The 24,902-nt window shown below is 39.3% G+C and overlaps 1 long non-coding RNA gene across 2 annotated transcripts in view; it reads left to right on the top strand.

Moving 5' to 3' along the window:
* The window catches only part of LOC143644459 (uncharacterized), a 69,305-nt gene that overhangs the window by 12,627 nt on the left and 31,776 nt on the right, over positions 1–24,902 (top strand). For both annotated transcript variants that reach the window (XR_013156722.1, XR_013156723.1), the window contains exon 2: positions 330–394. This is a non-coding gene — a long non-coding RNA (uncharacterized LOC143644459). The remainder of the gene's footprint in view (positions 1–329; positions 395–24,902) is intronic.

The following is a 24,902-nucleotide window of genomic DNA, read 5'->3' as shown; positions in this document are numbered from 1 at the left end:
TGGCTTTGGCAGTAGGGTGTTGGGGTCTTCATAAAATGAATTAGTAAGTTTTCCCTTCGCTTAACTTTTTTGGAAGAGTTTGAGAATAATTGATATTAATTTTTCTTTGAATGTTCGTAAAATTCACCAGTGAAGTCATCTGGTCCTAGATTTTTCTTTATTGAGAAGTTTTTTATTACTAATTCAATATCTCTTGTTATGGATCTGTTCATATTTTTATTTTTTATTGACTCAGAGTTGACAATTTATGTGTTCCTTGGAATTTTTCAGTTTCTTTGAGGTTGTTTAATTTGTTGGCATGTAAATTCTTCAAATATTCTCTTATGCAGGCATATCTTGGAGATGTCGCAGTTTCAGTTCCAGACCACTGCAATAAAGGAAATAACGCAATAAAGTGAGTCACAATTTTTTTTCTTTCCCAGTGCATATAAAAGTTATGTCTACACTAGTCTGTAGTCTAAGATGCAATATCATCATGTCTAAAAAAGTGTACAGACCTTAATTATAATATGACACAGGAAAATGTAGTGAGCACATGCTGTGCGAAAAGTGATGCCAATAGACTAGTCTGATGCAGTGTTACCTCAAAATTTGAATTTGTTAAAAACACAACATCTGTGAAGCACAACAATGTGAAATGCAATATAATGACTTATGCCTGTATCCTTTTTTTTTTTTCCTGTGGGTTGGTTGTACCGTCCCTCCTTTCATTTTTGATTTGCATTATTTGTGGCTTCTCTCTTTTTTTTTTTTCTTTCTCAAGCTACCTAAAGTTTTAACAAATTTATCGATCTTTTCAAAGCATCAACTTTTGGTTTTCATAGATTGTCTCATGTGGTTTACTCTTCTTTTTCTAGTTCCTTCTGGTGAAAGATTAGGTTACTAATTTTGAGGTCTTTCTTCTTTTTCAAACTAAGCATTTAGAGCTACAAATTTCCCTTCCAGAACTGCCTGTATCCTGTACATTTTTGTATGTTGTATTCTTGTTTTCATTCATCTCAAGATACTTTCAAATGTCGCTTGCAATTTCTTCTTTGACCCATTTGTTGTTTGAATGTATCATTTAATTTCCACATATTTATGAATTTTCTCCCTCTGTCATTGGTTTCTAGCTTCATTCCATTGTGGTTAGAGAAGATACTTTCTATGACTACAAGCCATGTAAATTTATTGAGATATGTTTTGTGACTTAACAGATGGTCTACCCTAGAGAATATTCGTGTGAATTTGAAAATAATATGTACTTTGCTGTTGCTGGATGAAGTGTTCTATATATGTATTTTAGATCCAGTTGGTTTATAATTTTGTTCAAATCCTCTACTTCCTCACTGATCTTCTGTCTAGATGTTCTGTCCATTGTTGAATGTGATATATTGAAGTCTCCTACTAATAGTGTAGAATGATTTATTTCTTCTTTCAAATGTATCAATGTCTGCTTCATGCATTTTGGTGCTCTGTTTGTTGAACACATGTTTATAATAATGTTTTCTTGATAAATTGACCTTTTTATCAGCATATGTTACTGGGCTTTTTTTCCCTTATGACTTTTTTTTTTTTTTTTTTTTTAACATGGGCAGGCATCAGGAATCGAACTTGGGTCCTCTGGCATGGCAGGCGAGCATTCTTGCCTGCTGAACCACCGTGGCCCGCCCAACCTTTTTTTTTTTACTAAAAGTACATTTTGTCTGATAGTTACATAGCCATTCCTGTGCTGTTTTCATTATTATTTGCATGGAATATTTATCCATCCTTCATTTTCAACTTATTGGTGTCTTTGACTTTCAGGTGAGTCTCATCATATAGCTGGGTTGTGCTTCTTTATCCATTCTGCCAACCTCTGCTTTTTTCCTAGAGAGTTAAACTCATTTATATTTAAAGTGACTACTGATAATGCAGGAATTTCTTTTACCACTTTACTCTGAATTTTAAGTTGTATAGATTTTTTGTCCCTTCTATTACTGCCTTTTTTAAAATTGTAGTTGATTTTTTTTAGTGAAGTCTATAGAATCCCTTTTGATTTCCTCCAGTGCTTATTTTTCACGTATTTTCTTCATGGTTACCATGGGACTTACATTTGACATCCTCAATCTTTAATAATCTCATTTGGTTTGATACCAAAAAAACTTCAAAAGCATACACAAGCTACATTCCTATAGCTCTCTATTCCCCTACTTTTATGTAGTTCTTGTCACAAATGACATATTTATATATTATGAGTCCAAAACAATTGCTTTATCATTACATTTTATGCATTTGCCTTTTAGATTCTGTAGAAAGTAAAAACTGTAGTTATAAACCAAAAATACAATAGTACTGGCATATATATTGACCCAGGTCATAACTTTACCAGAGATATTTATTTCTTCAATGGCATTGATCTATTGTCTAATGTCCTTGCAACTTTAGTATTTATTGTACTGCAAATGTAGTGGTGATGAACTCCCTCAACTTTTGTTTATGTGGAAATATCTTAATCTTTCCCTCATTTTAAAAATGCAATTTTATTGAGATATATTCACATACCATGTAATCATCTAAAATATACAATCAAGGTCTCACAGTATCATCATATAGTTGTGCATTCATCACCGTAATCAATTTTAGAACATTTCGTTACTCCAAAAAATACAAATTAAAAAAAAATCCAAAACATCCCATACCTCTTTTCTCCCCCTTAATGAATTTATTTTTTGCATTTATTTTTATTCTCCCTCATTTTTAATGCAATTCTATTGAGATATATTATATATTCATATACCATATAATCATCCAAATTGTACAATAAGTGGTTCAGTGTATGATCATATAGCTGTGCATTCATCATAACAATTTTTGAATATTTTTATTGCTCAAAAAAATAAAAATAAAAGTAAAAAAAAAAAATCTAAAACATATCACACTCCCTCACCCCTTATTATTCATTTATTTTTTGTCTTTTTTTTTTTTCCTTACTCATCTGTTCATACACCGGATAAAGGAAATATCAGTCAAAAGGTTATCACAAACACATGGTCACACCTTAAAAGCTATATAGTTATCCAAACATCTTCAGCAATCAAAGCTACCGGATTACAGTTCAACAATTTCAAGTATTGCCCTCTGGCTACTCTAATACCTACCCACCCACCCCCAAAAAAGAAAAAGAATATCTATATACTGTATAAGAATAACCTCCAGAGTGATCTCTCAACTCTATTTGAAATTGCTCAGCCACCGAAACTTTATTTTGTTTCAATCTTTCCCCCCTTTTGGTCAAGAAGGTGTTCTCATTCCCACAATGCCAGGGCCAGGTTCAGCCCCAGGAGTCATGTTCCACATTGCCAGGGAGATTTACACACCTGGGAGTCATATCCTATGTAGGGGGAAGGGCAGTGAGTTCACCTGCTGGGTTGGCTTAGAGAGAGAGGCCACATTTGAGAAACAAAAGAGATTCTCTGGAGGTGATTTGTAGGGATAATCATAAGTAAGCTTAGCTTCACCTTTGCAGGAATAAGTTCATAAGAGCAGTCCCCAAGATTGAGGACCTGGCCCATCAAATAGGCATTCTCCAATGCTTGTGAGAATTTCAGGTATTTCCCCACCTGGGGAAGTTTAATATTTCCACCTTTTTTCCCAGTCCCTCAAGAGGACTGTATTAGCTAGAGCTCTCTAGAGAAACAGAAACAACAGGAAATATCTGTAAATATAAAATTTATTAAAGTATCTCATACAACCATGGGAGCATATAGTCCAAAATCTGTAGGGCAGGCTGTGAAGCCGATGACTCTGATGGAGGGTCTGGACAAACTCCATAGGAGAAGCTCACCAGCCAAAGTAGGAAGAGAGAGTATCTATTCTGAATGCTCCTTAAAAGCTGTCCAGTGATTAGATTAAGCCTCACTCATTACAGAAGACACTCCCCTTGACTAATTACAAGTGCAATCAGCTGTGGATGCAGCCAATGTGATCATGATTTAATTCTATGAAATGTCCTCATAGCAACAGACAGACCAGCACTTGCCCAACCAGACAAACAGGCACCACTACCTGTCCAAGTTGACATATGAATCTGACCATGACAGTCCACCCCTTGTCAACTTGGCAGCTATACACAACAGCTTTAACCATACTTAATCTCTAAATAGAAAACAATAAAAGACATTTCTTTTTCTCACCTAACAATACTCAACTGTCTAACATACAACCAGAAACACATTATATCTCCCCAGTATAGGGTGCAAGTCCTTGGGTAATATTCATTCTTAAACTTGATATCTTGTAACTGAGATACTATAACATGAACTAAACAGCATTACAGTCCTCATTTCTGTAACTGATCACGTGGTTGTAGTTCATATTTATCACTACCTTCTTCCACTACCCATTCCATGTTCCCTTTACTCTCAGCAAGCACTTCAACTGTCTGTGGTTCTTTGCCTGGCCGAGTGACCCAAACCTTCATTCTTGAAGTTTCAGAGCCGTAGATAATCCTGCCTGGATTGGGTTGTTGCAGTTTTCCATTGATTTTAATCACAGGGCATGGTAGTACTAAAAGATGCCCTACGGGATCTCCTATATTCCAGGAAAACTTTTCTTTACCTCCATTGTGTAGTTGCAGTCCTATTTCTCCCTGATAGTCAGGGTCAATCACCCCAGCCAGTAACATAATCACCTTCTTGGCTTGTTGACCCAGGGGCATGAGTAGCCCAAAGTGACCAGGTGGCAGTCTTAGATTCCAGTTCAAAGGAATCATTGTTGTTTCTCCTGGTGGAAGCACTCCCCCTTTTGGAACTAAAACCTGTAGACTAGCAGAGCTCAAGGTTGCAGGGACAGGAGGCAAAAAAGTTCCTAGTGAATTGCTAGGGGTAATAGTGAGTGGTGCCACTCCCATTTCCTAGACCCATGAATCCTGGGTATGGGAGAAACAGCACCATTCAGTGGACGCTGATTCAGAGCATAGACAGCTTCCTGGAGGACATTACTCAAGTCTTGCAAGGTATTGCCACCTAGTTGGCATTATAATTGAGTTTTCAAAATGCCATTCCACCATTCTATCAATCCAGCCACTTCTGGATGATGGGGGACATGATAAGACCAGAGAATTCCATGAGCATGTGGCCATTCCCACACTTCATTTTCTGTGAAGCATGCTCCTTTTCAGAAGCAAAGCATGGTGGAATACCATGATGATGGATAAGCCATTCTGTAAGTTCATGGATGGTAGTTTTGGCAGAAGCATTGCATGCAGGGAAAGTAAACCCATATCCAGAGTACGTGTCTGTTCCAGTTAGAACAAATCACTGCCCCTTCCATGAAGGGAGTGGTCCAGTGTAATCAACTTGCCTCCATGTAGCCAGCTGAACACGTTGGGGAATGGTACTATATCGGGGGCTGAGTGTTGGTCTCTGCTGCTGGCAGATTGGGCACTCAGTAGTGGCTGTAGCCAGGTCAGCCTTGATGAGTGGAAGTCCATGTTTCTGAGCCCATGCATAACATCCATCCCTACCACCACAACCACTTTGTTCATGAGCCCATTGGGCAATGACAGGAGTTGCTGGGGAAAGAGGCTGATTGGTATCCACATAACAGGTCATCTTATCCACTTGTTTATTAAAATCTTCCTCTGCTGAAGTCACCCTCTGGTGCACAAGGAACAGAAATAGCTTCATGTTTTTAACCAACTCAGAAAGGTCTATCCACATACCTCTTCCCCAGGCCTCTTTGTCACCAGTTTTCCAATTATGGTCTTTCCAAGTCCCTGACCATCCAGCCAAACCATTAGCAACAGCCCACGAGCCAGTGTACAAATGCACATCTGGCCAGTTCTTCCAAGCAAAATGAACAACCAGGTGCTCTGCTCGAAGTTCTGCCCACTGGGAGGATTTTCCCTCTCCACTGTCCTTCAGGGACACCCCAGAATGGGGTTGGAGTGCTACAGCTGTCCACTTTCAGGTGGTACCTGAATATCGTGCCGAACCATCTGTAAACCAGGTCTGAGTTTTCTCTTCCTCAGTCAATTCACCGTAAGGAACCCCCCAAGAGGCCATAGCTCTGGTCTGGGAAAGAGAAGGTAATGTGGCAGGAGTGGAGACCATGGGCATTTGGGCCACTTCCTCATGTAACTTACTTGTGCCTTCAGGACCTGCTCTGGCCCTATCTCGTATATACCATTTCCATTTTATGATGGAGTGCTTCTGTGCACACCCAACTTTATGGCTTGGCAGGGGTCAGACAACACCCAGCTCATGATAAGCAATTCAGGTCTCATGGTAACTTGGTGGCCCAACATTAAGCATGCGGTCTCCACTAAGACCCAGTAACAGGCCAAAAGCTGTTTATCAATAGGAGAATAGCTTATCTGCAGCAGATGTAAGGCTTTGCTCCAAAATTCTAAGGGTCTGTGTTGCAGTTCTCCTATAGGGGCCTGCCAAAGTTTCTAAGCAGCATGTCTATGTGCCACTGACACTTCCAGCACCTTTGACTCTGTTGGATCATATGGTCCAAGTGGCAGAGCAGCTTGTATAGCAGCCTGGACCTGTCACAGAGCTTCCTCTTATTCAGGTCCCCACTCAAAATTAACAGCTTTTCTGGTCACTTGATAAATGGGCCACAGTAGCACACCCAAATGAGGAATATGTTGTTGCCAAAATCCAAAGAGACCAACTAGGTGTTGTGCCTCTTTTTTGGTTGTAGGAGGGGCCAGATGCAACAACTTAACCTTCACCTTAGAAGGGGTATCTTGACAGGCCCCACACCACTGGATACCCAGAAATTTCACTGAGGTTGAAGGCCCCTGTGTTTTTGTTGGATTTATCTCCCATCCTCTGACATGCAAATACCTTACCAATAAATCTAGAGTAGTTGCTACCTCTTGCTCACTAGGTCCAATCAACATGATATCATCATTATAATGGACCAGTGTGATGTTTTGTGGGAGGGAGAAACGATCAAGGTTCCTACGGACAAGATTATGACATAGGGTTGAAGAGATGATATACCCCTGAGGTAGGACAGTGAAAGTATATTGCTGACCTTGCCAGCTGAAAGCAAACTATTTCTGGTGGTCCTTACTAATAGCTATTGAGAAAAACACATTTTCCAGATCAGTAGATGCATACCAGGTACCAGGGGCTACCTTAATTTGCTCAAGCAATGATATCACATTTGGAATGGCAGCTGCAATTTTGGAGTTACCACCTGGTTGAGCTTACAATAATCCACTGTCAGCCTCCAAGACCCATCTGTTTTCTGCACAGGCCAAATAGGAGAGTTGAATGGGATGTGATTGGAATTACCACCCCTGCATCCTTCAAGTTCTTAAGAGTGACAGTAATCTCTGCAATCCCTCCAGGAATCTGGTATTGCTTCTGATTTACTATTTTGCTAGGAAAGGGCAGTTCTAGTGACTTCCCCTTGGCCTTTTCTACCATAATAGCCCTTACTCCATGAGTTAGAGAGCCAATGTGGGGATTCTGCTAGTTGCTCAATATGTCTAATCCAATTATGCATTCTGGAACTGGGAAAATAACTACAGAATGGGCTTGGGGGCCAATTGGACCCACTGTGAGATGGATCTGAGCTAAAATTCCATTGATCACCTGACCTCCATAAGCCTCCACTCTGACTGGTGGACCACAGTGATGTTTTGGGTCCCCTGGAATAGATTTCTTTTCTGAACCAGTATCTAATAATCCCTGAAATATCTGATCATTTCCTTTTCCCCAATGCACAGTTACCCTGGTAAAAGGCCGTCGATTTGGGGGAAGGCTTGGAGGAAGATTAACAGTATAAATTTTTGGCAGTGTAACAGGTTCCTCCCCCAAAGGAACCTGGCTTCCCCCTCATTCATGGGGCTCTTGGTATGTAAACTGTCTCAAGTCTGGAAATTGATTAAGGGGCCATGACTCTGTTTTTGTATTTCAAATTAGACTTCTGTTCACTTGATCTAGAATGCTTTCGTTTATACAACTCAAACAAGAATTTAGTAGACTAAATTTTATTGTACTTCTAGGTACCCCATGATCTACCAGCCAATGCCACAAGTCTCTGCGAGTCAGATTATTTTGACCTCTGCTTTGAGTCTGCTGTCTATTATGATAGCCACGTCCACCTCGAATTTGGCAATTAAGTGCTGCCACCTGGCTTCTGCCAACTCGGGACCGGTTATTCCCATTGTGTTTAAGGATTCCAGCTCAGTGACAGCAGTTCCCACAGTAATATCTGACCTACACAGAAGTGCAACTACAGAGCTCTTCAGGGATGATGGTGCTAGTCTCACAAATTTATTTCTCATAGTTCTGATAAGAGGTGCATCCTCTGGACATTCCTGGGGTGTAAGAGCAGGCTTTGCATGATAAATCCACTTTAACATTCCAATCTTTCTAAGCCTCTGGATCCCCTCATCTACATTATACCTGGGCAGTTCTGGCATTTCAACCTCAGGTAATGTCGACCACCTTTTGATCCATATTACAGCCAACCATCCAAACAAATTCTTAATGCCTTTTCTAACTCCGTGAGCTATAACATTGAATGCAGAATCTCTGCTTAGTGAGCCCATATCAATAAGTTCAGCCTGATCCAGCTTTATATTCCTCCCACCATTATCCCACACCCTTAAAATCCATTGCCACACATATTCCCCTGATTTCTGCCTACATAAATTGGAAAACTCACATAGTTCTTTTGGAGTATAACATACCTCCTCTTGGGTCATACTTTGTACCTCACCTTTTGGGGCTTGTTGGCCAATCAGTGCCTTCACTTTAACGGCAGACACCATGCAAGATTGAGATTTCAGTTTATGTTTTAAAGTTGCTACTCTAACAATAAGATTCTGAGTCTGATTTTCAGAGATCTCAAGTCTATGTTCACAGGAAATAAGATTTTCCTTCAGGACACACATAGAAACATTTACATCTGTTAGATGGCGTGTAAGCTTCTCATTTGAAGGCTTAAGCCCTTCCCTTTCTTTCATTAATGTATACAGTGTATTTAACAACAGCCAGCCAGCATCTCTATACCTCCCATTACACAAAACTCCATAAAAGTGTCAAAAACATTATCTCCCAGAGTCTGGCTTCATACAAGCAAAGCATTAGAAAAATTCACTTGTGATATTTGACTATCTCTTTTGCCAACTCACCCCATTGATTGGCAGTATCATTCTGATTATGGGAACGAGAGTCCTTAGTGCCTTTGAGTCCAGTCAGAGTAGAAAACCAATCACAAAAACCCATTTTTAAGATTCTGTTTCTTCAGAACCACTCCTGGTACCAAGGTGTATTAGCTAGGGTTCTCTAGAGAAACAGAATCAACAGGAAATATCCGTATATATAAACTTAATAAAACTGTCTCATGTAACCCAGGAAACATAGAGTCCAAGGTCAATAGGGCAGGCTGTGAAGCTGACAACTCCAATGGAGGGTCTGGACAGACTCCACAGGAGAGCCTCGCTGGCCAAAGCAGGAAGAGTGTCTCTTCTGAATCCTCCTTAAAAGCCTTCCAGTGATTAGATTAAGCCTCACTCATTGCAGAATACACTCCCCTTGGCTGTTTGCAAATGCAGTCAGCTGTGGATGCAGTTGACGTGATCATGATTTAATTCTATGAAATGTCCTCATAGCAGACAGGTCAGAGCTTGCCCAACCAGACAAATGGGCACCACCACCTGGCCAAGTTGACACTTGCACTTGACCATGAGAAGGACTTTGCAAATACTTTTTAGTCTTTTGCCCAGATTCCTCTGGGATGTATCAGGGTATTACACCAACTTGTATAAACCAGTAAAATTTCACTCCCTATTCAAGGGTCCATGATATTGTGGTGTTTGAATAAGCTGACCATATAAGTTAAATTAGATAGTGTGCTACTTGGAAATACAAATTTTGCACCCAATAAACATTTCTTCCTTTGGACTCACACAGAAGTTGAAGTTTAAAAATACATCTCTTCCCCTTTAGTCTTATTTACCTTAATCCTACCCAGATCAGCTTCATCCATATTTCTAACTGAAAATTACTTTTCAGTGTTTTAATAGTTTTTATGTGGGGTAATGCCAATTTTTATAGCTTCAGACTCTATCTCTGAGTCTCAGGTGTAACACAGATACCCAAAGTTCCAGGGAATGACCAGGTTATACACAAATTACTACTCTGGAATAGATGTGACTGCTGTAAGAGCTTAAATCTAGGAACCATTACAATAGGACTTCACCTCTTTCTCATTTTTGAAAGAAGATTTTGCTTGATATAGAATTGTTGGTTTGCAGTTTTTTACATTTAACACTTAAATGTGTCCTCCCACTGCATTTTTGCCTTCATTGTTTTGGATAAGAAATTGGCACTTTTTAAAAAAACTTTTTATTTTATAGTATAACATATATACAAAGCAAAGAAATGAAAAAGCATTAGTTTACAAAGTACTCTTCAACAAGTTGTTACAGAATAGATCCCAGAGTTTGCCATGGGCTTCTATACAATCCTATAAGAGTTTACCTTCTAGCTGCTCCAGAATATAGGAGGCTAGAAGGAATAAAAAAATTTTATCATCACAATTGACTTTTTTCTTTTTTATGAAAAACAATATAGATACAAAAAAGCAATAAATTTCAAAGCACAGCACCACAACATATTTCAGAGCTTGACATAGGTTACAATTCCACAATTTCTGGTTTTACCTCTAGCTGCTCTAAGATACTGGAGACTAAAAGAGATATCAGTTTAATGATTCAGTCATCATATTCATTTGTTAAATCCTATTTTGTCTGTATAATTCCACCATCACCTTTGATCTTTCTGTCCCTCTCTTTAGGGGTGTTTGAGCTATGCCCATTCTAACTTTTTCATGTTGGAAGTGTCTGTCAATAATATGAGATAGGGAGATGGAACTATCTGATGTTCTGGACAGGCTGGACCCTCTAGGTTTCAGGACTTATCTGGTGTCAGATAATAAAAAGTGCCAATTCTTATCCAAATATGAGATAGGGAGAGTTCCATCTCCCTATCTCATATTTGGTTGTGATAGGTTTCTGGAAAGTTACACTAGTGCATGGAACCCTTGTGAAATCTTATATATTGCCCTAGGTGTTCTGTAGGTTTGGTTGGAATGGTCCTGGTTGGGGGTAGGCAGGTTATGATAGGTAGCAGTGTTTAACTAAAGCTTGCATAAGAGCAACCTCCAGAATAGCCTCTTGAGTCTATTTGAACTCTCTCTGCCACTGATACTTTGTCAGTTACACTTCTTTTCCCCCTTTTGGTCAGGACGCAATTGTTGAACTCAGTCTTATGTGGCAGGGCCATATTCATCCCTGGGAGTCATCTCCCATACTACCAGGGATACGTTCACCCCTGGATGTCATGTCCCATATATGGGGGAGGACAATGAACTCCAGCTCTGTGAACACCAGTTTATGGCACTCCTAGACCTGCACATGTGCACTACCCTCAGTCACACTTCCCAGCTCTGAGATAGCACTGACTTGTACAGCCAGATCACAGCCCAGGAAGGCATAATGCCATCTCACTGCCATAGCTCTGTGCATTCGCACAAAGGGCCTAGGAATGTTAGTTGAGGATATAATGGGGAAAAACTTTGAACCCTTATAAAGGACATAAATATGCAAATCAAAGAAGCCCAATGAAGGTGTTCAAGAGTAGTTTAGTGGTAGAATCCTTGCCTGCCATGTAGAGGGTTCAATTCCCAGTCCATGTACTTCCCCCAAAACAAACAAGTCAAACAAAAAAAGTTCAACAAGTGGTGCTGCAATAACAGGGTACTCCCATGGAAAAATAATGAAATGTGACCCCACCATATAGAATATTCAAAAGAAGAAGAAGAGGAAGCGCAACGTACTCCAAATAGAATAAATCCAAATAGGTCTTCCCCAAGACACATACCAAATAGTCTGTCAAATGTAGAAAAGAAGCAGAAAATCCTGAAAATGGCAAGAGAAAAACAATCTATTACATACAAGGGAAACCACATAAGACTGAGTTCAGACTACTCAGCTGGCACTATGGAGGTGAGAAGGCAATGGTATGATATATTAAAATCCTGAAAGAGAAAGACTTCTAGCCAAGAATTCTGTACCCAGCCAAATTGTCCTTCAAAACTGAGGGTGAGATTAAAATTTTCTCAACAAACAAATCCTGAAAGAATTTGTCAACAAGGGACCAGCCCTACAAGAAATACTAAAGGGACTTTCGCCAGTTCAGAAAAAAGACAGGAGAGGGAAATGTGAAGGGCGGCACAGAATTGATTACCAGTATGGGTAACTTAAAGGATAAAAACAGATAGAGTAAAAAGAACATATATATCGAACAAACAAAATCCAAACGATAAGATGGTGGATTCAAGAAATGTCTTTTCAGTAGTAACTTTGAATGTTAATGGACTAAACTTATCAATTAAAAGATACAGACTGGCAGAATGGATTAAGAAATATAATCCAGCTCTTTGTCCGCTGGCCCGGCGTGGCGCCCACGCCCCGCCAGCCAGCCCGCCGGCCCTACTCTCCCTCTTCCCCCTTCTGCTCCGGCGGCGCTCCATCTGCCATCTTATCCTTCCCTTTTTCCTCCTGCTCTGGCGGCTCTCCAACCACCACTATGCCCTCTTCCGCCTTCACCGGCTCCTCCGCCACCGGCCTCGACAGCCTTGCCACCCTCACCTTTCCTCCTCCAGAACAGCTACTGGGGGAGTGGAGACAATACAGAGCAGCTCCCGGAGCCACGACGGAGATCAAAGGGATGGCGTACCCCATCCTGGAACGGCTGACTGTCTGGGAGAACCAGCTCCGGTGAGATCGCCGAGGGGTGCGGGCTTTCCCGGGCAGGACGGCAAGCGACCGGAGTCCCTCCCATCCTCCTTCCCAGGCCAGATGGCAGAATTGGGCAGGCGGTCCCCTTGGGCCGCGGGGGCTGGTGCCCCCACCACGCGAGGCCCCCCAGACCAACTGAGAGAGTTGGGTCGGAAATCCCCAGACTGTGGAGAACAGTGACCGGGGGGTCCCTTCCAAACACGTGATTCCCCCGTCCGGCTGGGAACAGTGCACTCTCCCGGGCTGCAGCACCTGGCACCCTCCTGCCACGCTTGGCGCCCCGGGCCGACTAGGAAATTCGGTCGGGCGCTCTCCTGTGCTGCGGCAGCCAGCGACCCTCCCTGCGTTCGGACCCCCGGGCCAGCTGGCACTCTTCCAAGCCGCTTCGGCTGCCGAACATCCCCCATGGCGAGAGTTTTCCAAAGTTAAAGGACCCACAGCAGCTTTTACTGGTGGAACCCATAGACAAATGTGTGCCACGAGCACACCTACTGGGCAGGATAAGAAAAACAGAACCCAGAGATTTGACAGAAAAATCCTTCAACCTGATGGGGCCAAGATGGTGGCTTAGTAAGGTATGTGCGTCTTAGTTCCTCCTCCTCCAAAGCAACTACTAGGTGAACTGAAACAGTGCAGAACAGCTCCCGGGGCTACGGCACGGAATGGACACAGAGCGTACCCCAGTCTGGACTGGCTAGTCTGACTGTGAGACTCGGCTGCAGAGAGATCCCCGAGCGGCGCGCGATTTCCCGAGCAGCGGCAGCTGCGGCGGCTGGAGCTACTCCATCCCTCCTTCCCGGGCCGGCTGAGAGTCTCGGAGAGGCAAGTTTCCCAGGCTGAGGCAGCCGGCGCCCCTCTTTTGCGGGCAGCTTCGAGTCTCGGCTTCGAGTCCGTGGCTACGAGTCTCGGATCAGAGGGCTATCCAAGCCGCGGTGACCCTCCCCCGCGGGTGGCTTCCTGGTCCGGTGGGGAATTCCCCAGGCCGAGTGGCCAGTGACCGACGCCCCTCCCCCGCGGGTGACTTCCTGCTCCGGTGGCAAATTCCCCGGGCCCGCTGCGGCCGGCGACCAGCCACAGGGTCCCCTCAAACCGCAGCGGCTGATGCCCCCGCCATGCGCAGCCCCTGAACCAATGGAGAGAATTGGATCGGAAATCCCCAGGCCGCAGACATCGGTGACCGGGGGGATACATTCCAAACACGTGAGACAAACGTGTGCCACAAGCGCCACCTACTGGGCAGGATAAGAAAAACAGAACCCAGAGATTTCACAGAAAAATCTTACAAACTTGTTGGGTCCGACACCCAGGGAATTCTGACTAAATGCCCAGACGCCAGCAGCAGAAGATAATGGTCCATGCTCAGAAGATTGAGAATATGGCCCAGTCAAAGGAACAAACCAATAGTTCAGATGAGATACAAGAGCTGAGACAACTAATGCTGAATATACGAACAGAAATGGAAAACCTCTTCAAAAACAAAATCGATAAATTGAGGGAGGACATGAAGAGGACATGGGCTGAACATAAAGAAGAAATAGAAAAACTGAAAAAACAAATCACAGAACTTATGGAAGTGAAGGATAAAGTAGAAAAGATGGAAAAAACAATGGATACCTACAATGATAGATTTAAAGAGACAGAAGATAGAATTAGTGATTTGGAGGATGGAACATCTGAATTCCAAAAAGAAACAGAAACTATCGGGAAAAGAATGGAAAAATTTGAACAGGGTATCAGGGAACTCAAGGACAATATGAACCGCACAAATATACGTGTTGTGGGTGTCCCAGAAGGAGAAGAGAAGGGAAAAGGAGGAGAAAAACTAATGGAAGAAATTATCACTGAAAATTTCCCAACTCTTATGAAAGACCTAAAATTATAGATCCAAGAAGTGCAGCGCACTCCAAAGAGATTAGACCCAAACAGGCATTCTCCAAGACACTTACTAGTTAGAATGTCAGAGGTCAAAGAGAAAGAGAGGATCTTGAAAGCAGCAAGAGAAAAACAATCCATCACATACAAGGGAAACCCAATAAGACTATGTAGATTTCTCAGATTTCTCAGCAGAAACCATGGAAGCTAGAAGACAGTGGGATGATATATTTAAATTACTAAAAGAGAAAAACTGCCAACCAAGACTCCTATATCCAGCAAAATTATCCTTCAAAAATGAGGGAGAAATTAAAACATTCTCAGACAAAAAGTCACTGAGAGAATTTGTGACCAAGAGACCAGCTCTGCAAGGAATACTAAAGGGAGCACTAGAGTCAGATACGAAAAGACAGAACAGAGAGGTATGGAGAAGAGTGTAGAAAGAAGGAAAATCAGATATGATATATATAATACAAAAGGCAAAATGTAAGAGGAAAATATTATCCAAACAGTAATAACACTAAAAGTCAATGGACTGAATTCCCCAATCAAAAGACACAGATTGGCAGAATGGATTAAAAAACAGGATCCTTCTATATGCTGTCTACAGGAAACACATCTTAGACCCAAAGATAAATATAGGTTGAAAGTGAAAGGTTGGGAAAAGATATTTCATGCAAATAACAACCAGAAAAGAGCAGAAGTGGCTATACTAATATCCAACAAATTAGACTTCAAATGTAAAACAGTTAAAAGAGACAAAGAAGGACACTACATACTAATAAAAGGAACAATTCAACAAGAAGACATATCAATCATAAATATTTATGCACCGAACCAGAATGCCCCAAAATACGTGAGGAATACACTGCAAACACTGAAAAGGGAAATAGACACATATACCATAATAGTTGGAGACTTCAATTCACCACTCTCATCAATGGACAGAACATCTAGACAGAGGATCAATAAAGAAATAGAGAATCTGAATATTACTATAAATGAGCTAGAATTAACAGACATTTATAGGACATTACATCCCACAACAGCAGGATACACCTTTTTCTCAAGTGCTCATGGATCATTCTCAAAGATAGACCATATGCTGGGTCACAAAGCAAGTCTTAACAAATTTAAAAAGATTGAAATCATACACAACACTTTCTCGGATCATAAAGGAATGAAGTTGGAAATCAATAATAGGTGGAGTGCCAGAAAATTCACAAATACATGGAGGCTCAACAACAAACTCTTAAGCAACCAGTGGGTCAAAGAAGAAATTGCAAGAGAAATTAGTAAATACCTAGAGGCAAATGAAAATGAAAACACAACATATCAAAACTTATGGGACGCAGCAAAGGCAGTGCTAAGAGGGAAATTTATTTCCCTAAATGCCTATATCAGAAAAGAAGAAAAGGCAAAAATGCAGGAATTAACTGTCCACTTGGAAGAACTGGAGAAAGAACAGCAAACGAATCCCAAAGCAAGCAAAAGGAAAGAAATAACAAAGATTAGAGCAGAAATAAATGAAATTGAAAACATGAAAACAATAGAGAAAATCAATAAGACCAGAAGTTGGTTCTATGAGAAAATCAATAAGATTGATGGGCCCTTAGCAAGAGTGACAAAAAGAAGAAGAGAGAGGATGCAAAGAAATAAGATGAGAAATGGAAGAGGAGACATAACTACTGACCTCACAGAAATAAAGGAGGTAATAACAGGATACTATGAACAACTTTACGCTAATAAATACAACAATTTAGATGAAATGGACAGGTTCCTGGAAAGACATGAACAACCAACTTTGACTCAAGAAGAAATAGATGACCTCAACAAACCAATCACAAGTAAAGAAATTGAATTAGTCATTCAAAAGCTTCCTAAAAAGAAAAGTCCAGGACCAGACGGCTTCACATGTGAATTCTATCAAACATTCCAGAAAGAATTAGTACCAACTCTCCTCAAACTCTTCAAAAGAATCGAAGTGGAGGGTAAACTACCTAATTCATTCTATGAAGCCAACATCACCCTCATACCAAAACCAGGAAAAGATATTACAAAAAAAGAAAACTACAGACCAATCTCTCTAATGAATATAGATGCAAAAATCCTCAATATAATTCTAGCAAATTGTATCCAACAACACATTAAAAGAATTATACATCATGACCAAGTAGGATTCATCCCAGGTATGCAAGGATGGTTCAACATAAGAAAATCAATTAATGCAATACACCACATCAACAAATCAAAGCAGAAAAATCACATGATCATCTCAATTGATGCAGAGAAGGCATTTGACAAGATTCAACATCCTTTCCTGTTGAAAACACTTCAAAAGATAGGAATACAAGGGAACTTCCTTAAAATGATAGAGGGAATATATGAAAAACCCACAGCTAATATCATCCTCAATGGGGAAAAATTGAAAACTTTCCCCCTAAGATCAGGAACAAGACAAGAATGTCCACTATCACCACTATTATTCAACATTGTGTTGGAAGTTCTAGTCAAAGCAATTAGACAAGAAAAAGAAATACAAGGCATCAAAATTGGAAAGGAAGAGGTAAAACTATCACTGTTTGCAGACGATATGATACTATACGTTGAAAACCCGGAAAAATCCACAACAAAATTACTAGAGCTAATAAATGAGTACAGCAAAGTAGCAGGTTACAAGATCAACATTCAAAAATCTGTAGCATTTCTATACACTAGTAATGAACAAGCTGAGGGGGAAATCAAGAAACGAATCCCATTTACAATTGCAACTAAAAGAATAAAATACCTAGGAATAAATTTAACTAAAGAGACAAAAAACCTATATAAAGAAAACTACAAAAAACTGCTAAAAGAAATCACAGAAGACCTAAATAGATGGAAGGGCATACTGTGTTCATGGATTGGAAGACTAAATATAATTAAGATGTCAATCCTACCTAAACTCATCTACAGATTCAATGCAATACCAATCAAAATCCCAACAACTTATTTTTCAGAATTAGAAAAACCAATAAGAAAATTTATCTGGAAGGGCAGGTTGCCCCAAATTGCTAAAAACATCTTGAGGAAAAAAACAAAGCTGGAGGTCTCGCGATGCTGGACTTTAAGGCATATTATGAAGCCACAGTGGTCAAAACAGCATGGTATTGGCATAAAGATAGATATATCAACCAATGGAATCGAGTAGAGTGCTCAGATATAGACCCTCTCATCTATGGACATTTGATCTTTGATAAGGCAGTCAAGCCAACTCACCTGTGACAGAACAGTCTCTTCAATAAATGGTGCCTAGAGAACTGGATATCCATATGTAAAAGAATGAAAGAAGACCCGTATCTCACACCTTATAGAAAAGTTAACTCAAAATGGATCAAAGATCTAAACATTAGGTCTAAGACCATAAAACAGTTAGAGGAAAATGTAGGGAGATATCTTATGAATCTTAAAACTGGAGGCAGTTTTATGGACCTTAAACCTAAAGCAAGAGCACTGAAGAAGGAAATAAATAAATGGGAGCTCCTCAAAATTAAACACTTTTGTGCATCAAAGAACTTCATCAAGAAAGTAGAAAGACAGCCTACACAATGGGAGATAATATTTGGAAATGACATATCAGATAAAGGTCTAGTATCCAGAATTTATAAAGAGATTGTTCAACTCAACAACAAAAAGACAGCCAACCCAATTACAAAATGGGAAAAAGACTTGAACAGACACCTACCAGAAGAGGAAATACGGATGGCCAAGAGGCACATGAAGAGATGCTCAATGTCCCTGGCCATTAGAGAAATGCAAATCAAAACCACAATGAGATATCATCTCACACCCACCAGAATGGCCATTATCAACAAAACAGAAAATGACAAGTGCTGGAGATGATGCGGAGAAAGAGGCACACTTATCCACTCTTGGTGGGAATGTCAAATGGTGCAACCACTGTGGAAGGCAGTTTGGCGGTTCCTCAAAAAGCTGAATATAGAATTGCCATACGATCCAGCAATGCCATTGCTAGGTATCTACTCAATGGACTTAAGGGCAAAGACACAAATGGACATTTGCACACCAATGTTTATAGCAGCGTTATTTACAATTGCAAAGAGATGGAAACAGCTGAAATCTCCATCAACAGAAGAGTGGCTAAACAAACTGTGGTATATACATACGATGGAATACTATGCAGCTTTAAGACAGGATAAACTTATGAAGCATGTAATAACATGGATGGACCTAGAGAACATTATGCTGAGTGAGTCTAGCCAAAAACTAAAGGACAAATACTGTATGGTCCCACTGATGTGAACAGACATTTGAGAATAAATTTGGAATATGTCATTGGTAACAGAGTCCAGCAGGAGGTAGAAACAGGGTAAGATAATGGGCAATTGGAGTTGAAGGGATACAGACGGTGTAACAGGACTAGATACAAAAACTCAAAAATGGACAGCACAATAATACCTAATTGTAAAGTAATCATGTTAAAACACTGAATGAAGCTGCATCTGAGCTATAGGTTTTTGTTTTGTTTTGTTTTGTTTTGTTTTGATTTTACTATTATTACTTTTATTTTTTTCTCTATATTAACATTCTATATCTTTTTCGGTTATGTTGCTAGTTCTTCTAAACCGATGCAAATGTACTAAGAAATGATGATCATGCATGTATGTGATGATGTTAAGAATTACTGATTGCATATGTAGAATGGTATGATTTCTAAATGTTGGGTTAATTTCTTTTTTTCCGTTAATTAAAAAAAAAAAGAGAGAGAAGGTGTAATTGGAGCTGAAGGGATACAGACTGTACAACGGGACTGGATATAAAAACTCAGAAATGGACAGCACAATACTACCTAATTGTAATGCAATTATGTTAAGACACTGAATGAAGCTGCATGTGAGGTATAGGTTTTTTTTTTTCTTCTTTTTCTTTCTATTATCGTTTTAATTCTTATTCTGTTGTCTTTTTATTTCTTTTTCTAAATCGATGCAAATGTACTAAGAAATGATGAATATGCAACTATGTGATGATATTAAGAATTACTGATTGTACATGTAGAATGGAATGATTTCTAATCGTTTTGTTAATTCTTTTTTTAATTAATAAAAAAAAACCACAATGAGATATCATCTCACACCCACCAGAATGGCCATTATCAACAAAACAGAAAATGACAAGTGCTGGAGAGGATGCGGAGAAAGAGGCACACTTATCCACTCTTGGTGGGAATGTCAAATGGTGCAACCACTGTGGAAGACAGTTTGGCGGTTCCTCAAAAAGCTGAATATAGAATTGCCATACGATCCAGCAATACCATTGCTAGGTATCTACTCAAAGGACTTAAGGGCAAAGACACAAACGGACATTTGCACACCAATGTTTATAGCAGTGTTATTTACAATTGCAAAGAGATGGAAACAGCCGAAATCTCCATCAACAGAAGAGTGGCTAAACAAACTGTGGTATATACATACGATGGAATACTATGCAGCTTTAAGACAGGATAAACTTATGAAGCATGTAATAACATGGATGGACCTAGAGAACATTATGCTGAGTGAGGCCAGCCAAAAACTAAAGGACAAATACTGTATGGTCCAACTGATGTGAACGGATATTCGAGATTAAATTTGAAATATGTCATTGGTAACAGAGTCCAGCAGGAGGTAGAAACAGGGTAAGATAATGGGTAATTGGAGCTGAAGGGATACAGACTGTGCAACAGGACTAGATACAAAAACTCAAAAATGGACAGCACAATAATACCTAATTGTAAAGTAATCATGTTAAAACACTGAGTGAAGCTGTATCTGAGCTATAGGGGTTTTTTTTTTTTTTTTACTATTATTACTACTTTTATTTCTTTTCTCTATATTAACATTCAATATCTTTTTCTGTTGTGTTGCTAGTTCCTCTAAACCGATGCGAATGTACTAAGAAACGATGATCATGCATCTATGTGATGATGTTAAGAACTACTGATTGCATATGTAGAATGGTATGAATTCTAAATGTTGTGTTAATTTCTTTTTTTTCCATTAATTAATAAAAAAAAAGAAATATAATCCAGCTATATGCTGTTTACAAGAGACTCCTCTTAGACACAAGGATACAAATAGATTGAAAGTGAAAGGATGGGAAAAGATTTTCCACACAGGTTGTAACCAAAATAAAGCAGGAGTAGCTATACCAATATTGGACAAAATAGACTTTAAATGTAAAGACATCATAAGACACAAAGAGGGACACTATATATTAATAAAAGGGACAGTTCAGCAAGAAGAAATAACAATCGTAAATGTTTATGTTCCCAGTCAAGGAGCTCCAAAGTACATGAGAGAGACATTGGCAAAACTGAAGGGAGTGATAGATGTTTCAACAATAATAGTAGCAGACTTCAATACACCACTCTCTTCTATAGATAGAACAACCAGACAGAGGATCAACAAGGAAGTAGAGAAGTTAAACAACTTGATAAATGAATTAGACCTAACAGATATATACAGGTCATTACACCCCAAAAGACCAGGCGATGCATTCTTCACTAGTCCTCATGGAACATTCTCCAGGATAGATCATATGCTGGGGCACAAAATAGGTCTTCATAAATTTTAAAACACTGAAATTTTTCAAAGCACTTTCTCTGATCATAATGGAATGAAGCTGGATATTAACAACCACCAAAGAATAAGAACTTTCACAAAATACATGGAGGTTAAATAATACACTCTAAACAACCAGTGGGTCAAAGAAGAAATTGCTAGAGAAATCAGTTGCTATCTGGAAATGAATAAAATGATAATCAGAACTTATGGGATGCTGCAATGGCTGTGTTGAGAGAGAAATTTATTGCCCTAAATGCCTATATTAAAAAACAAGAAATGGCCAAAATTGAGTACTTAATTGCTCACCTGGAGGAACTTGAGAAAGAACAGCAAACTAGCCCCAAGGAAAATAGAAGAAGAGAAATAACAACAATAAAAGCAGAATTAAATGAATGGGGGGACAAAAGAACAATAAAAAGAATCAATAAAAAACCAAAAGTTGGTTCTTTGAGAAAATCAATAAAATCAATGGGCCTCTAGCAAGGCTGACAAAGAGAGAAAGAGAGAAGATGCAAATAAACAAAATCAGAAATGAGAGTGGGGTCATTATCACAGACCCTGAAAAAATAAAAGAAGTCATAAAATGATACTATGAACAACTTTATGCCAACAAACTAAACAACCTAGATGAAATGGACAAATTCCTGGAAACACACAAACAAGCTACACTGACTCAGGAATAAATAGAAGAGCTCAGCAAACCAATCACAGTAAAGAGATTCAGTCAGTCATCAAAAATCTTCCTAAAATGAAAATCCCAGGGCTGGATGGCTTCACGGGGGAATTTTATCAAACATTCCAGAAAGAACTAACACCAATCCTGCTCAAACTTTTCCAAAAAATTGAGGAAAAAGGAACTCTTATGTAACTCATTTTATGAAGCTAACTTCACTTTAATATCAAAACTGGGTAAAGATGCTACAAGAATGGAAAACTACAGGCAAATCTCCCTAATGAACATAGATCCAAAAATTCTCAACAAAACATTTGCAAATCGAATCCAAAAACACTTTAAAAGAATCATACACCACGACCAAGTGGGGTTTATACCAGGAATTCAAGGATGGTTCAACACAGGAAAATTAATGTAATATTGCATATTAACAAATTGAAAGAGAAAAATCACATGATCATCTCGATTGCTGCTGAAAAAGCATTTGACAAAATTCAATGTCCTTTTCTGATAAAAACACTGCAAAGATAGGAATCAAAGGTAACTTCCTCAATATGATAAAGGGCATATATGAAAAACCCATAGCCATCATTGTACTCAAAGAAGAGAAACTGAAAGCTTCCCCCCTAAGATGGGGAACACAACAAAGATGCCCTCTGCACCACTATTATTCAACATTGTGCTATAAGTTATAGCTAGAGCAATCAGGCAGTACAAAGAAATAAAAGCCATCCACATTGGAAAGGAAGAAGATGACATGTCATTATTTTTAGATGACATGATAGTACTATACTTGAAAAATCTTGAGAATTCTACAACAAAGTTACTTGAGCTAATAAAGAAATTCAGCAAGGTGGCGGGATATAAAATTAATGTTCAAAAATCAGTAATGTTTCTACACAAGCAATGACCTGATGAGTCAGTTAAGGAAAAAATTCCATTCAAAGTAGCAACTAAAAGAATCAAGTACCTAGGAATGAACTTAATAGGGATGTAAAGGACTTGTAATGCAGAAAACTATGTAGCTTTGCTTAAAGAAATCAAAGAAGATCTAAATAGATGGAATGGCATTCCCTGCTCATGGATAGGAAGGTTAAATATAGTTAAGATGTCAGTTCTACCAAAATTGATCTACACATTCAACAGAATACCAATCAAAATTTCAACAACCTACTTTGAAGACTTGGAAAAGCTAATTACCAAATTCACCTGGAAGGGAAAGAGACCCGAATAGCTAAAAGCATACTAAGAAAAGAAGGATAAAGTGGGAGGATTAACACTTCCTGACTTTAAAACTTATCATAAAGCCACAGTGGTCAAAACAGCATGGTACTGGTACAAAGAAAGAAATATTGACCAGTGAAATTGAATTGAGAGTTCAGAAATAGATCACCAAATCTATGGTCATCTGATTCTTGAAAAGGCCCCCAAATCCAATGAACTGGGACAAAATAGTCTTCTCAATAAATGGGCACGGGAGAACTGGATAACAATAGCCAAAAGAATGAAAGAGGATCCTCACCTCACACACTATATAAAAATTAACTCAAACTGGATCAAACACCTAAATATAAGAGCTAGTACCATAAAATTTCTAGAAGAAGATGTAGGGAAACATTTTCAAAACCTAGTAATAGGAGGTAGCTTCCTAAATTTTATACCCAAAGCACAAGCTACAAAAAAAAAAAAATAGATAAATGAGAACTCCTTAAAATCAAATGCTTTTGCACCTCAAAGACTTTGTCAAAAATATGAAGAGGCAGCCGACTCAGTTGGAGAAAATATTTGGAAATCACACATCAGAGAAAGGTTTGATATCTTGTATACACAAAGAAATCATACAACTCAACAGCAAAAGAACAAACAACCCAATTATAAATTGGGCATATTTCTGAAGACCAAATGCAGATGGGTCAAAAGCACATGAAGAGAGATGCTCATTTTTATTAGGTATAAGGGAAATGCAGATCAAGATTGCAATGAGATACTACCTCATATCTATAAGAATGGTGTCTATGCAATACACAGGAAACAGCAAATGTTGGAGAGCATGTGGGCCAATTGGGATACTTCTGCACTGCTGGTGGGAATGTATAATGGTACAGCCAATATGGAAGACAGTTTGGTCGTTCCTTAGGAAACTAAATATTGAGCTATCTTATGACCTGGCAATGGCACTACTTGGTATATTCCCAGAGGAGCTGAAAGCAGTGACACAGACATTTGCATGCCGATGTTCATGGCAGCATTATTTACAGTCACCAAAAGATGGAAACAATCCAAATGCCCATCAACAGAAAGTGAATTAACAAAATGTGGTATATTCATCCATACAATGGAATATTATGCAGGAGTAAGACAAAATGATGTCCTGGAGCACATGACAAGATGGATGAGCCTTGAGTAAATAATGTTGAGTGAAATAAGCCAGACACAAAAGGAAAGATACTGTATGATTCCACTTTTATGACCATGGTAAAGGTAGCTGAAGGATGCACTGACTGAGAAGTATACTAGTGAACGATGGGGTATACATATGATTGAATATTGTGCAGCTACAAAAAGGAACGAATTTGTGAGGCATGCAATATTGTGAATGAACCCATCAGACATTTGGTAAGGCAAAATAAACTAGAAGCAAGAGAAAGAAATTGATGTAAAATGTTATATGCTTGCAATTTCATAAATACTAGAAGAATCATTCTAGCAGGAAAAGCTGAAAAGTGTTAGTGGGACACAATTTCCTTCTTTTTGAGGGCTGTTCTAGTTTGCTAGCTGCTGGAATGCAACATGCCAGAAACAGAATGGCTTTTAAAAAGGGGAATTTAATAAGTTGCTAGTTTACAGTCCTAAGGCTGAGAAAATGTCCCAATCAAAACAAGTCTATAGAAACGTGTATTCGAAGTCATCCAGGGAAAGATACCTTGGCTCAAGAAGGCCAACAAAGTTCAGGGTTTCT

Source organism: Tamandua tetradactyla, chromosome 8, assembly GCF_023851605.1.
Source record: "Tamandua tetradactyla isolate mTamTet1 chromosome 8, mTamTet1.pri, whole genome shotgun sequence".
In the NCBI taxonomy this organism is placed as follows: Eukaryota; Metazoa; Chordata; class Mammalia; order Pilosa; family Myrmecophagidae; genus Tamandua; species Tamandua tetradactyla.
Note: the sequence above shows the minus strand (reverse complement) of the source record. Positions and strands in the feature narration are given on the sequence as shown.